The sequence below is a fragment of the Pinus tabuliformis genome, chromosome J (assembly GCF_031772625.1).
Source record: "Pinus tabuliformis cultivar Carrire ecotype Pingquan chromosome J, CPIR1, whole genome shotgun sequence".
Classification (NCBI taxonomy): Eukaryota; Viridiplantae; Streptophyta; class Pinopsida; order Pinales; family Pinaceae; genus Pinus; species Pinus tabuliformis.
The window spans coordinates 736,400,058-736,414,919 of record NC_142295.1 but is presented as its reverse complement, the minus strand read 5'-3'; the positions used below and the strand labels follow the sequence as shown (position 1 = coordinate 736,414,919).

General features: G+C 38.1%; 1 pseudogene; it reads right to left on the bottom strand.

The window, feature by feature from the left end:
• Window positions 1-7,508: 7,508 nt before the first annotated feature.
• On the bottom strand, window positions 7,509-10,565 carry LOC149228829 (putative anthocyanidin reductase; annotated as a pseudogene).
• Between the last annotated feature and the right edge of the window lie 4,297 nt (window positions 10,566-14,862).

Genomic DNA, 14,862 nt, shown 5'->3' with positions numbered 1-14,862 from the left:
AATGGGAGGACCTGAGTTTGCATGTAGAGAAGAAAAGGATTCCTTTGAAGAAGCCATATGATGTGAAGCTCCTGAATCGATGATCCATTCTTGTGGTGCAGAATGAAGAGCAATCAAAGCATGCCCATTACCTCTTGGATCTTGTGCTTTTTCTCCAGACTTCTTCTTAGCATTCTCAGGAATGTGGTCTCCAAGATTGTGTTGCTAGAGTGTCTGCGCCTTAAGATCTATAGTCTTCTTCATGCATGCAGATTCAAGATGAAAACCACAGTGGCAATAATTGCACATTGATTTCCCTTTCGTTCCTTTCCTTTCCTTTGAGCCAGATGATCCATCAGGGGGTTTGGGATGTCCTCCCTTTCTTGGATCAGGATCCTTCTTCCCTTTTCCTTTCTGATGGTCTTTGGAATTTGCCTTTCCTTTTGCATGCACAGTAAGTGCATGCGCTTTGGAATTTTTAAGTGTGCCCATTTTGATGAGCTTATCTTGCTCATGCATCAAAGACTGAATAAGAGAATCCAATGAGGGCATCTTCCAAGCTGCACCAGTTGTAGATCTAACTGTGTGGAATGTAGAGACGAATACTGCATACTCTGGACCAAGTTTGGATAAAATGGAAAGAATCAACTGATTTTCTTGCTTGGATTTGTCGATCCCGCATCCTTTCAGCTGAACCAACAAGGCTTTATACCTTGTGAAAAAATCTTGAATGTTCTCAAAGTTTCTCAGATCTAATGAGTTTAACTCATTTTCGAGAATGTGACCTTGCATTTCATCCTGTTTTCCAAACAATCCTTCCAAAATTTTCCATACTTCATTTGGAGTTGAACATGATTCAACATGGAATAGCAGTTTCGGAGAAATAGATAAACATAGGATGCCGAAGGCCTCGTCCATGCGATTGAAATATCTTGTTTTCTCCATTGCCGGTGTTGGTTCAACTTTCGTTTCCATGGTTATTCGAAATAAGCCTCTACTTCTGAGATGAAGTTGAATCTTTGGCTTCCATTCGAAATAATTATATGGAGTGAGAATTGCCGATTGTGGAAACTCCAATTTAGATTCCATTCTTTGTTGTTGCTTCAATCTTCTGAACCTGCAAATAAAATTGCTTGTGCACTGATTACAAATCCCTGTGCTCTGATACCATGTAAGATTTTTGAGATACACAGATCTAGATCTGCAAAACAATAAACAAGCTTGCAAGAGAAGGAAGGAAGCGAGCAAGAATTGAGAAAAGAATGAAAATTGATTCTACAATATTAGTTTTAGAATAAATACATAAAATCAACTAAGTTAAGCTTAGTTGTACATGAAATAACTAAAGCTAACTAAAGCTAAGTGTGTTTTATCTTATGTTGATGTGTACATGTGCCACATGCAAGCAATAAGTTAATTGGAGCTAATCTAGGTGCATGTACACCAACACAGCTAGTCTAAGTGCATCTACACCAACATAATTCATTCGTTGACCCTTGGATTCGTCTGTGGGCACTGGCGTGCCGATCGCAACCTCCATACCAAACACGCAACCATGCGTAGTTTGCCATGATAGTACGTTGCGGCATGAGTTCTTTGAAGAGTTGTTTGGATCTCTAAGAGTGGCATGCACTGTGTAGCCATTCTCCAGCAGAGCCTTTACGAGCCATGATCCGATGTATCCCCCTGCTCCTGTCACGCACATGGGGAGGCCCATCTCTTCAGGGGCAGCAACAGTGATGTTCATTTTTGTGGTGATCCGGATTTAAACAGGAACGCAATAAAATACAGAGATAACCATAAAGACAGATATACAGCGGAAATAATACCTCACTTCATTACTGTAAAATATTGAAATATACTTACAAACAGAAATGGAAATAAACCAGCTAGGGCGATGGTAGCTTATCTCTGAGAAGAGATGTGGTGGCTACATGCCTCTGAACTGTCTTACAATGAGGCTCAAAGGCCTATTTATTGTTGAGAAACAATTGAAAACTCTTCACATTCCAAAACCTAACCCTAGAAGATGAAACGCCAAATTGTGGGCCCCGTTTTTGGGTAAGTTGGTACATCAACTTCCCGGGGTCGCGAATTGGTCGTACTATCTCCGTTTGACGTGCATGATAGCCCGTTGGAAAGATTTCTCCGAGGACTACGACGAAAAAGACGATTTTTATCAAAAAAATTGCTCGCGATGGATTTCCCAAAAAACGTCGTTTCGGGCCTCAAAACGGCTCCGGAAGTTTAGGACCCGAAAAACTGCTAAAAATAGTAAACTGTGCTATAATTAAGGAAATTGAAAAAAAACTGTAAGAAGCACTAGAGGGGATCCAAGTGGAATTAGCGGGTGGCCACCAATATCCACCTGGGTCATGTGGACTCTTTTTTTTTCTCGACTTTTTATGGAATTGTAATAAAATTACATAACGATCGAAACAAAATAATTACAATATTCCAAAAAATAATAATCTCACTACACATTAAGAGACCAATGTAATAATTAAACAAAAAATTATACTCTCTTCCACGAATAAGTAATAATAATCTCACCCCACACACTAGATCAAAAACTCTGGTATAATAATTAAACAGAAAATTATGCTCTACACAAATAATTTTAACATACAAGTAAAAAACAATAAAATTAAAAGTACTATTTAATTCTTCAAAATAAAATTTGATTCGTCAATATTAATCTTACTACACTCTTAATGAATATATATATATATATATATATATATCTCAGAAATTTAATTTTCTACCCCCTAATCATCGAAAATATAACAATATATAACGAAGCAATTTAATCTTTCCCCTTACAATGTAGTGTAAGGCAAATCGTCTTTATTGGTGTGAAACATAGTTACCAAGTTCGGCGGTATTTGGGCAGAAATTTTGAAAATTCCCAGTACGATTTTATTAGTGGAATAATTTCATTTTCAACCATCAAGTAGCATACTCATATTTCATAATTTCCCATCCATAGAAAAGCACCAAAAACACATTATAGCCATACGCAGATAGTATCAGGCCATTCTCACGTTGGTAATATATGGAAGAAATAACATCTCAGATTCTGGATCTATGTGGGTGGTAATATATGGAAGAAATAACATCTTAGATTCTGGATCTATGCGTTGGTGTACATGCACCTAGATTAGCTCCAGTTAACTTATTGCTTACATGTGGCACATGTACACATTAACATAAGATAAAGCACACTTAGCTTTAGTTAGCTTTAGTTATTGCATGTAGAACTAAGCTTAACTTAGTTGCTTTTATGTATTTATTCTAAAACTAATATTGTAGAATCAATTTTTCATTATTTTCTCAATTCTTGCTCGCTTCCTTCCTTCTCTTGCAAGCTTGTTTATTGTTTTGTAGATCTAGATCTGTGTATCTCAAAAATCTTACATGGTATCAGAGCACAGGGATTTGTAATCAATGCACAAGCAATTTTATTTGCAGGTTCAGAAGATTGAAGCAACAACAAAGAATGGAGTCTAAATTGCAGTTTCCACAATCGGCAATTCTCACTCCATATAATTATTTCGAATGGAAGCCAAAGATTCAACTTCATCTCAGAAGTAGAGGCTTATTTCGAATAACCATGGAAACGGAAGTTGAACCAACATCGGCAATGGAGAAGACCAGATATTTCAATCGCATGGACGAGGCCTTCGGCATCCTATGTTTATCTATTTCTCCGGAACTGCTATTTCATGTTGAATCATGTTCAACTCCAAATGAAGTATGGAAAATTTTGGAAGGATTGTTTGGAAAACAGGATGAAATGCAAGGTCACATTCTCGAAAATGAGTTAAACTCATTAGATCCGAGAAACTTTGAGAACATTCAAGATTTTTTCACAAGGTATAAAGCCTTGTTGGTTCAGCTGAAAGGATGCGGGATCGACAAATCCAAGCAAGAAAATCAGTTGATTCTTTCCATTTTATCAAAACTTGGTCCAGAGTATGCAGTATTCGTCTCTACATTCCACACAGTCAGATCTGCAACTGGTGCAGCTTGGAAGATGCCCTCACTGGATTCTTTTATTCAGTCCTTGATGCATGAGCAAGATAAGCTCATCAAAATGGGCACACTTAAAAATTCAAAAGCGCATGCACTTACTGTGCATGCAAAAGGAAAGGCAAATTCCAAAGACCATCATAAAGGAAAAGGGAAGAAGGATCCTGATCCAAGAAAGAGAGGACATCCCAAACCCCCTGATGGATCATCTGGCTCAAAGGAAAGGAAAGGAACGAAAGGGCAATAAATGTGCAATTATTGCCACCGTGGTTTTCATCCTGAATCTGCATGCATGAAGAAGACTATAGATCTTATGGCGCAGGCACTCCAGCAACACAATCTTGGAGACCACATTCCTGAGAATGCTAAGAAGAAGTCTGGAGAAAAAGCACCAGATCCAAGAGGTAACGGGCATGCTTTGATTGCTCTTCATTCTGCACCACAAGAATGGATCATCGATTCAGGAGCTTCACATCATATGGCTTCTTCAAAGGAATCCTTTTCTTCTCTACATGCATACTCAGGTCCTCCCATTCTCATGGGGGTTAATTCTGCAGTTGCAGCAACTGGACAAGGAAGAGTGCAATTCGAAGATAGAAGTTTTGAAAATGTCTTGCATATTCCAAGGCTTTCTGTGAATCTTCTCTCAGTGTATCAGATGACACACACAGGCAGCGGAAGGAAAGTGGAATTTACCCCAGATTCTGTGAGCATTTATGACATGCAAACCAATTTGAAGATTGCATCTGGCAAGGTAAATGATCAATCTCGTTTGTATACATTTTCTGATTTTGTTCCTCAATCAGATTCTATTTTGCTACTTACGCATGCAAATGAAGAAAGTAGGATTTTGCACGAGAGATTTGGGCACTTGAATTTCAGATATATGCAACAGCTTAGTAAGCAAGGGATGGTCAAAGGATTGCCAACCATTGAATTTTCAGATGGTGTTTGTAATGGATGTGCTCTTGGAAAGCATCCACAAGAAAAATTCGAGAAGGGCCATCCATGGAGAGCCTCTTCACCTTTGGAACTTGTACACAGTGATCTCATGGGTCCATTTCCAGTGCTTTCAATGAGCAAAGCAAGATATGTGTTGTCATTTATAGATGATTACACGAGATTCACTTGGGTCTACTTCTTGAAACTCAAGTCTGAAGTTTTTCAACATCTAAAGATTTTCAAAGCGCATGCGGAAAATCAGTCTGGAAAACGCATCAAAATACTCCGCACAGATAATGGGACGGAATATGTCAACAAAGATATCAAGAATCTTTGTGATGAAGCAGGCATACAGTTGCAGCATACAGTTCCTTACACTCCACAGCAAAATGGCGTGGCTGAAAGGAAAAGTCGATCTTTGATAGAGATGGCTAATTGCATGTTGCATGCAAGATCTCTTCCGTCGAAATTGTGGGCCGAAGCTATTAATTGTGCCTCATACATCCAGAACAGATCTCCTCATAAATCTATTACTGGAAAAACACCTTTTGAGGCTTGGACTGGCATGCATCCTGAAGTTAGTCATTTCCACATTTTTGGATCTCGAGCATGGGCCCGCATTCCTCCAGAGAAGAGAAAGGCTTTGGAGCCTCAAAGCAAAGCATGCATGTTTGTTGGATAATCTGATGAAGTCAAAGGGTACAGATTGCTTGATATCCACACTGAAGAGCTCTTTATTGAAAGGAGTGTAAAGTTTGACGAAGATATTTCACATGCACCAGTAGATGAACTTGTTACCAAATTTTCATCACCACTCATTGATGAGTATGCAGATGAAACTTCAAACCATCATTCTGATGGAGATGAGTCTTTTCCTGTGACCCCTGTTAGACCACCAGTTGTTGAACATCGAGATCATACTTCTGCATATAGTTCGGAAGATTCTCGACCACCTTCAACACAAAAATGGCGCAGCATGAGTGATATCCTTGATGATCCTGCCTCTATCCCTCTGTTTGAGGAAGATCCGCAAGCACTCTTAGCTATGGAGCCATCCATGCCCATGCATTCTTATATGATGCATGGATCTGATCCACAAACTTATGCAGAAGCAAATGGGCATCCTGAATGGGAAGCCGCCATGGATGAGGAATATAACTCTCTCATTGAGAACCAGACTTGGGATTTGGTTCCGCTACCTTCAAATCGCAAACTTGTGAGATGCAAGTGGGTTTACCGGACCAAGAAAGCATCAAATGGACAAGTTAGTCGAACAGAAGTTCCGCTTCTGTCATTACTAACATCAAAACTGCATTGCATAAGTGGTTTTCTATGACAGACATGGGCTTGCTAAATTTCTTCCTTGGACTAGAGATCCATCAGCGTGATTCTGGCATTACCACTTCCCAACCAAAATATGCCAGAGATCTTTTGGCACGATTTCACATGAGTGACTACAAGCTAGCAGCCACACCTTTCTTATCAGGGATAAAGCTTGAGAATGGTAAAGACACACCATTGGTTGATTGCACATTGTATCGCCAGCTTGTGGGAAGTCTTCTTTATCTCACTCACTCTCGTCCTGATCTCTCCTATGCTGTCGGAGCAGTTTCTAGATACATGCAAGAGCCACATGAGTTAAACTGGAATGCTGCAAAGTGCATGCTTCGATATGTCTAGGGGACAATCACCTATGGGATTCATTATGCAGCCAATTGTTCTTTGAATCTCATCGGATTCACAGATTCAGACTGGGCCGACGACACCATTGATCGCAAGTCTACTTCCGGTTATGTACTTAGTTTGGGATCCGGCCCAATTTGTTGGTCAAGTAAGAAGCAGGCTGCCATTGCTTTATCATCAGCAGAGGCCGAGTATAGAGGAGCAGTCAATGCCACTATTCAGGCAATTTGGCTACAACATTTCCTATCTGAGCTTGGGATTAGTGTCCATCATCCAACTGTCATCTGGTGCGATAATCAAAGTACGCTAAAGTTTTGCAGAGATCCAGTGCAGCGACAACGTACCAAACACATCGAGATCCACATGCACTTCATTAGAGAACTCATTCATTTTGCATCACACTCACCTAAGTTATGCTTAAGGGGGGGTGTTGGTGTACATGTGCTTAGACTAGCTGTGTTGGTGTACATGCACCTAGATTAGCTCCAGTTAACTTATTGCTTGCATGTGGCACATGTACACATTAACACAAGATAAAGCACACTTAGCTTTAGTTAGCTTTAGTTATTGCATGTACAACTAAGCTTAACTTAGTTGCTTTTATGTATTTATTCTAAAACTAATATTGTAGAATCAATTTTTCATTCTTTTCTCAATTCTTGCTCGCTTCCTTCCTTCTCTTGCAAGCTTGTTTATTGTTTTGCAGATCTAGATCTGTGTATCTCAAAAACCTTACACTATGTGATTTGTAGTGCTCCACACCACCGTATTCACAACATTCAAGTAGCCTTACTCATAAAATTGTAAGACATATTCAATCATGCTAATGATTGGTTAAAACTTAATATCTCAATGAAAGTAATTCTAGGTCGTCACTTGAGTTTGGCTAGTTTCTGAACATATTGGACGCTGTCATCAATAATCTGCTCTAGACTATACTTATATTTGAATCCCAAATCTAATAATTTCATGGATGAAATGCTACCACCACCACTAGCAGACTCTGATTCATCCAACCTTCATCCATCAATCAATCAGCGTAATAACAAATTATAGAAAATTGAAGGAACCCAATAAACAATATGTAGGTGACAATTCAAACCAAATATATGTGGAAACGTAGATAACTAACTTTGCAGTTATTTTGTGTTGTGGATAGCGTCCCGAAATGAAATGTGCAAATTCTGTCATGGTAATGGTATGGCCAAAGCAAAGATAGCGTCCCTCCGCAAATGGGTGCTCCATCAGAAATAGATGAGCATTGCAGATATCTTGAACATGAATGAGCGAGATTGTATTTGGTAGGAAGTGAATGGATTGTAGCAATCCATACGATAAGGGATCGCGCTTATGGATTAGGCCACATTTGAGAGCCATAAAAAATCAGGAATATCAGAAACCCCCGAAGGAAAAAAAAAGATGTTAAGAAATAAAAATACATCGATGGTAAGGAACAAATTTTACCTGTGATCAAGGACATTGTCGCATGTACGCTAGAGAGTATTTTGGTGGTCATGAAAGGCCCTGCAATTATGGGCACTGATCACATTTATACCCTCCTCCTTTCCAAATTCCAGTGCATGTACGCTAGAGAGTATTTTGGTGGTCATGAAAGGCCCTGCAATTATGGGCACTGATCACATTTATACCCTCCTCCTTTCCAAATTCCAGTGCAGCTTTCTCTGCAAGTGTTTTTGATTCTGCGTAAAACTACAAAGAAAGAATGCATATGACACCATTCACGTGTTGTAAAATGTGCATATATAAAAAAAAAATTAAAATAATGTCACATTAAAATGTAGCTTGATCATTAATTAAAAGTATATTGTACATGAAAAAGATAATAAATGTTAATCAAATTTTCATTTTCATTTAAATATGTAAAGAAGAAAAAGAGTTTCCAGGTAAATGCATATGACGAATGAGAGATCACAAAACTCAACTTAATCTTCATTTAAACCTTAAAATTAAGAGAAAAAATTAGGCGAAATAACATCAGGGAAATATATGATATATAATTAATTTCAATGCAATCCTTCGCTCTAAATATTTGATTTAAACCTAACAAAAAAGACATAGCGTATCATCAATTTCAACTCAATCTCTCCCTCTAACTAAAAAAATATAAAATTTAATGAAAAAAGGAAAATTAAATGAGAGAAATTAGGAATAGTAACAGCCAAGAAAATATGGTAGGTGATTGATTTCAACTCAATCTCTTTGTTGATATAAAAAATGATACTATGATTTATTTTCCTTTAGAAATAATGTGCTACGGGAATAGGGAGGATGAATATATGTATAATATGTAAATTTATGTTAGAAGGGTGTAAGAAAAATTATTTAACAATGTACATGTTTTTGAACTCAGAGACTTCTATGATATTTGATAGAGTAAAAATCAAAACAAAATTAAAATAGCTTTTTTAGATGTATTATTTTAAATTTAAATTAGAATATATTCTAATTTAGTATATATATATATATATATATATATATGTTTTCTTTGATTGAATATTCATAATTTCTTTAATTCACATCTTTGTTTTATAATTATAAATAAAAAATATTAACATATTTTCAATATTTATCTACAAACTTTTAATTATAAAATATTTTGTGTGTTTAAAATCATTTTATTTTTAACAAATAAATATAAAATTATTATATAAAAAATAACAAACAGTCACAAAATAAAAAATATTAACATATTTTCAATATTTATTTACAAATTTTAATTATAAATTATTTTACATGTTTAAAATCATTTTATTTTTCACAAATAAATATAAAATTATTATATATATTATTTTGTGAAAAATAACCACAGTAACAAAATCATTAATTTTAAAAGCCAAAAAATAATAATTAACTATATATAAACCAAATGTGATGATATAAAATAACTATTTTCACGAATATATATATGCGTTATCTAAATGAATTAGAATTTCAATTGTTGTTACCCTTAAACTTTAATAAATTCAAAAGTAACTATTCAAAATAATTTGATGGTTACATGCTGTAAAGATAAGATATTTATAATGTTTGAAAAACAAGAACAGAAAGATTGAGAACAGAAATCCTTTTCTAACAAAAATGGATAGGAAAATACATTTTTTTATCTAAAATAAGGAATAGAGGGAAGAGACTTACGAAAAGATAGGAATATATACAAACAAAGAATATTTATAGATTAAGGATGATACACATCATTTTGAAACAGAAATTGTAAGATACAGCAACAGAAAAGATAGAAAGTAGAATGTTTGAAATCAACCATGAATGTACTCTCTTTTTTAAATCAAAAGAAAAAAAGCGTTTAATCGATAAAAAAAAATAAAGTGGTGCTTATCCAACTTTCACGTTTGTTTTCTCTGATGGAGTCCACTGAACTCCAGCAGGATTCGTCGACATGGGCACTTTCATCGATTGTGGATCGTGCGGTGAGAGATGAAGTGCAGACCAAACGCCTCACGCTTTGAACTCGCCTGCACGATCTCAGAAGATTTAGTGTTCCTCGGATTGCAGCCTTTATGATCTTATTCTACTCACAACCAATATTTAGTTCAGTTTTGTAGTCCCTGTGTATTGAAATACGCTTATTAAGTGTTCGTGCTTACCTCCGGATCTTGGGAACCGAAATCTGTAGGAGTGGCAACATGAAAGACGCCGCGGCAGCCATGGATGGTAGAATCGAAGCTCTCTTCCTCACAGAGATCTCTGAAAAGACGAAGCCTCTCTTGGGCCCCTGGGAGTGAAAGAAGGCATGAGTTCTTTGAAGGGTTGTGTGGATCTCTGAGAGTGGCATGCACTGTGTACCCATTCTCCAGCAGAGTCTTTACGAGCTATGGTCCGATGTATCCCCCTGCCCCTGTTACACATACCGGAAAACCCATTCCTTCAGAAGGAGCAACAATGGGGCTCATTTTTGTCTCTCTTTCCTTTCGAGAGGTGTCAATGTGGGTAATTGGAGAATCACATCACGATTTATTCATCCGATCCCGACCGCTCCTGCGATATAATTTCCAAAGCATAACAAAACGTTAACTAGGTAAATCGCTACATAACCTCCATAATGGAACCGACGTGGGATTCATTTTGTTTAGGCTCGACCTAACAGGAAATGACGTCCTCATTGTCTACAGAGTGGAGACTTCTCTCCTTGTGATGCACATAAGTCCGATGTTGCTCCATGATATCCTCGAGTGCTCCACTACACACCTCATCGTCGTTGCCGTTATCTTCCTATCCCATATTTCCCACATGGAAGCTCAACATTTCATTTTCTTATAATGGTAGACAATCCATCTTAACCTCCAATATTCCTATTTTAACCTCTTGATCCTCTTGATAGAGAGCTTAAAAGTGTCAAAAAGGTTCCTATTTTATCTCTTCGGATTCGGAGGAGGTGAATTTTGACCTTCCCTCAGTTATGATCTCCTTCACCATATTCCTTAGCTCTTTTTATTTGGCCTACTTCTCGAAGAAGAAGATATGCGCATCCATAAACATCACAATTTTAGATGGAAAATCTCTTCCTCCTATCAACTCACTGCAAAGATTTGTTTTGTTAATTCCCTCTTTTTGTTGATTTATGTAGTTTGGGAGGTACTCCAATCCCTAGGGTTCATGGTTTGGAGGACAAACAACCACAAGGGAAACTTGTGGGCTTGGAACCCAAGAATGGGGTTTTGACACCCATCGTGTTTTAGGGAAAATCATGATGGATTCACGGAATGTGATGGATGAGGATGATAGTGCTCAAAAAAATGATTCCAACGCATAGAAAATCATCCAAATACGAGTTGTCGTTAGAGAGATATTAATTTCCGAAGTTGGAAAATTAATTTGTTTTCAAGTGGGCTGACTTAATGTGTCACTTCAACTGAGACGTGGAGCCCTTGTATGTGTGTAAATAGAAGGCACATTAAAGTCATTTGACACATCCAATCTTGTGCAACACATACCTAAGAAAGAGAACTCGTTGGAGAGAAGAGTTATGTGCCCTTGCCACAACAAAGGAGGATATGAAACATCATGGGTTAAGGTATGTTCAAGGGTCCTTTCTTTAGGACATAACTATTGGTGGGAGGGCCGAAGACCTTTTCTTGTAGGCTGTAGGTAAGGCAGAGACATCGAGTTAGTTTGGAGGATTTTTGGTGGGCGGAAAGTCCTCATAAGAGGCAGCCACAAGTCTATCTATACACCTATAGGATGCCACTGTCGTTTAGTAGGATAAGTCTACGTTTAAGGGATTGAATCTGCCGTAAAATAGCAGCGTCGAGGGGCAACCTCCCAATTAAGGACAACCACATTTCATAAGGGCAACTTTGGGCTAGATTTGATGATAATTAAGGACTGTATTGTGTTCCCTAACCCGTCCGAGAAATTATAGTAGTGCAAGAGTCACAAACAATAGTGTTTTGGTATGCATTATGTCAAAGGAGTTGACCAGTTTTGGATTAGTTTATCTAGTAGCCTATTGGAGCCAATTGGAAGACACTCCGGGGAGGGAAGATCTCTTCCTAGGAGCAGATTCAATAGTGAAGTATTGGGTTTCATAGAGCTGGTTGAAGGGTAGCGTGTTGATAGCCCAAAGTAGCCCTAGAAGAGCTATCTTGAAGGAAGAAGAGTAGCTAAAGGTTGGGTGAAGATCGGTGCCGAAGTGAAACACTTTGATGGAAAAAATTTGTTGCTAGAGTGGTAGTTTGGAGCTCAGAATTAAGCCTACCTAGAGAGAAGATTAAATCAGTTTGTGTACATGCTACAGAAGTGAGTTGCAACAGTGTTAGGTGGCAACCCTCTTGGAGTCTCGATGTGTATGTTCCTTGATGGACTAAGGCACTGCTAGTGAGAAGTACAGAAGCGAAGGACCGATAGGATGAGATATGACATAGAAGCTGCAACGAAGATTGCCATTGTATCTTGTAAACCATAGACTGTTGTATTCCTCAGTTTGTTTAATATAACGAAGATTGGGGTTGTACATATTGTACAATTTTGTTTAAAACTGTGTATAATGTGCATATGTGATTTACTACTTTATATTTCCATTATGCAAAGTAGTTTATGGTTGAGATTCTTGGTTTGTTAGTGTTAGTGATTTTAAGACTCTAGCCTAGATCCAAGGTTGTAGAAATTCAACATGGTATCAGAGGGTGTCTGATCTACTTTGGAAGTAAGTAAATTATAGTTGTGCACAAAGAAGTACATCGTGAGAGGGTGTTGGTCACATTGTGAGTGAAGGGTTCACTACAATGTCAAAGTTGCAGGAAGGTATCCAATATGAGGATAGGTTGGAGGGGTTGTCCAACTATAGTCCATGGAAGGAAAGGATCAAGTTGATCTTGCAGGTCAACAAGATTTGGGATTTTTCTGAGAAAGAGATCAAGAAGCCAACCGACCCTAAGGAGCTGGAAATATGGGAAGATTTGGATGTGAGGTCAAGACTAATCATCCTAGATGGTATGAGGGATGCTTTAATCCCTCATTTTTTTGGGAAGAACACTGTACATGAGATGTGAGTGTCTCTTCAAATTTTTTTCTAGAATAATACTGAGAAATGGGTATTGGTATTGGAGGATAAGTTGAAGTCCACCAAGATGTTAAAGGGTGAAAGAATCACCTCGTATTTGATGAGATTGTCCCAGGTCAAATATGAGATTTCTTCCATCAGTGTGACTGTCTCAGATGGATATATGGTAATGATTGCCTTGAAAGGGATCACCGAGGAATGGAAGCCCTTCATCAAAGGAATCATTGCTAGGGAGAAGTTTCCAGACTAGGATAGGCGATGGGATGACTTCATTCAAGAAGAGTTGTGAGATGAGGATCTTCAGCCGAAGCAGAAACCTTTAGATGATGACTTGGCACTTGCATCACGAATTAAGGGTAAGAACAAGAAGGACTTAAGTAAATTCAAGTGTGTCAACTGTGGCGAGGTTGATCGTTTTTTGTGGAAATGTATAAAGAAAAAGGGAGATGATGACAAAATAAAAGGGAAGAAGGATGCCCTTATTTACAATAAAGAAGAGATGGATGAGCTCGCTAGAAGATTGGAAGAAGAAAAGGAAGATTTTTCTATGATTTCTCATTTCTCACAAAGTACTATCAAAGAGGATGGATGGTACATGGACAAGTGTGTGACGAAGCATATGCGAGGGTCACATGATATTTTTGAGACTCTAGCTGGTTGGGACTCGAAGTTGCACATGGTGTTGGGCGACAAGGGTCAGTTGGAGATCTAAGGATTGGGTGTTGTGCCATTCAGAATGGAGGCAGGATGTATGATGCAGGTCCAAAATGTATTGTTTGTACCAAGACTCAGATATAGTGTTCTCTCCATCTCGATGATGGAGAAGAAGGGGTTTTAGGTCTTGTTCGAAGATGGAAAGGCAAGACTTGGACTCAAATGATTTAATTTTGATTGGATTTTACTCAAAGTTAGATAACATGGTCTCTACAAGTTGACTACCAAGTCTAAGCATCATGGAAAGAATCAGAGATAGGTGCAAGTTCTAGAGAAGGAGGAGGAAGTGCAGGTGCAAGTGCAGGCTTTGAAGGAGAAGGTATGGGTTCCGGAGAAACACTTTACCAAGAAGGTCGAGGTTCCCAAGAAGAAGGTACATTTCCCAAGAAGGTCTAGCTTCTAAAGATTCAGAGGGAGTCTTTTTCGAGAGGGAGCATGAAGATTCAGAGGGAGACTCTGCAACCCAAGAAGACCACGTGGTCAGTGTTGAGCAATGGTGCTCCTACAACTACCAGGAAGGAATCATGGAAAGAGTGGAAGATGTTATAGGATAAGAAGAAGAAGCAAATTGCTTCCATCAATGACAAAGACACTTCGAAGAAGGGTGTAGTTCACCATACAAAGATTGTTGCAATTGTGAGCACCAAGAGTTGGGAAAGTGTTGCGAGCAGTGATGATGATGATGAGATACTTCCTACTCTTGGAAGTACCTCCCTCGATAAGAGGCAGTGTTGATTTATGTAACTTGGGAAGTACTCCAAGCCATAGTGTTCAGGGTTTGGAGGAAAAAGTGCCACAAGGGCAATTTGTGGGCTTGGAACCCAATAATGGGGTTTTTTAACCCATTGTGTTTTGGGAAAGAACCATGATGGAGTCACAGAATGTGATGGATGATGATGATAGTGCTCAAAAAGATGATTCCAGCACATAAAAAATTGTCCGAACCCAAGTTGTTGTTAGAGAGATATTAATTT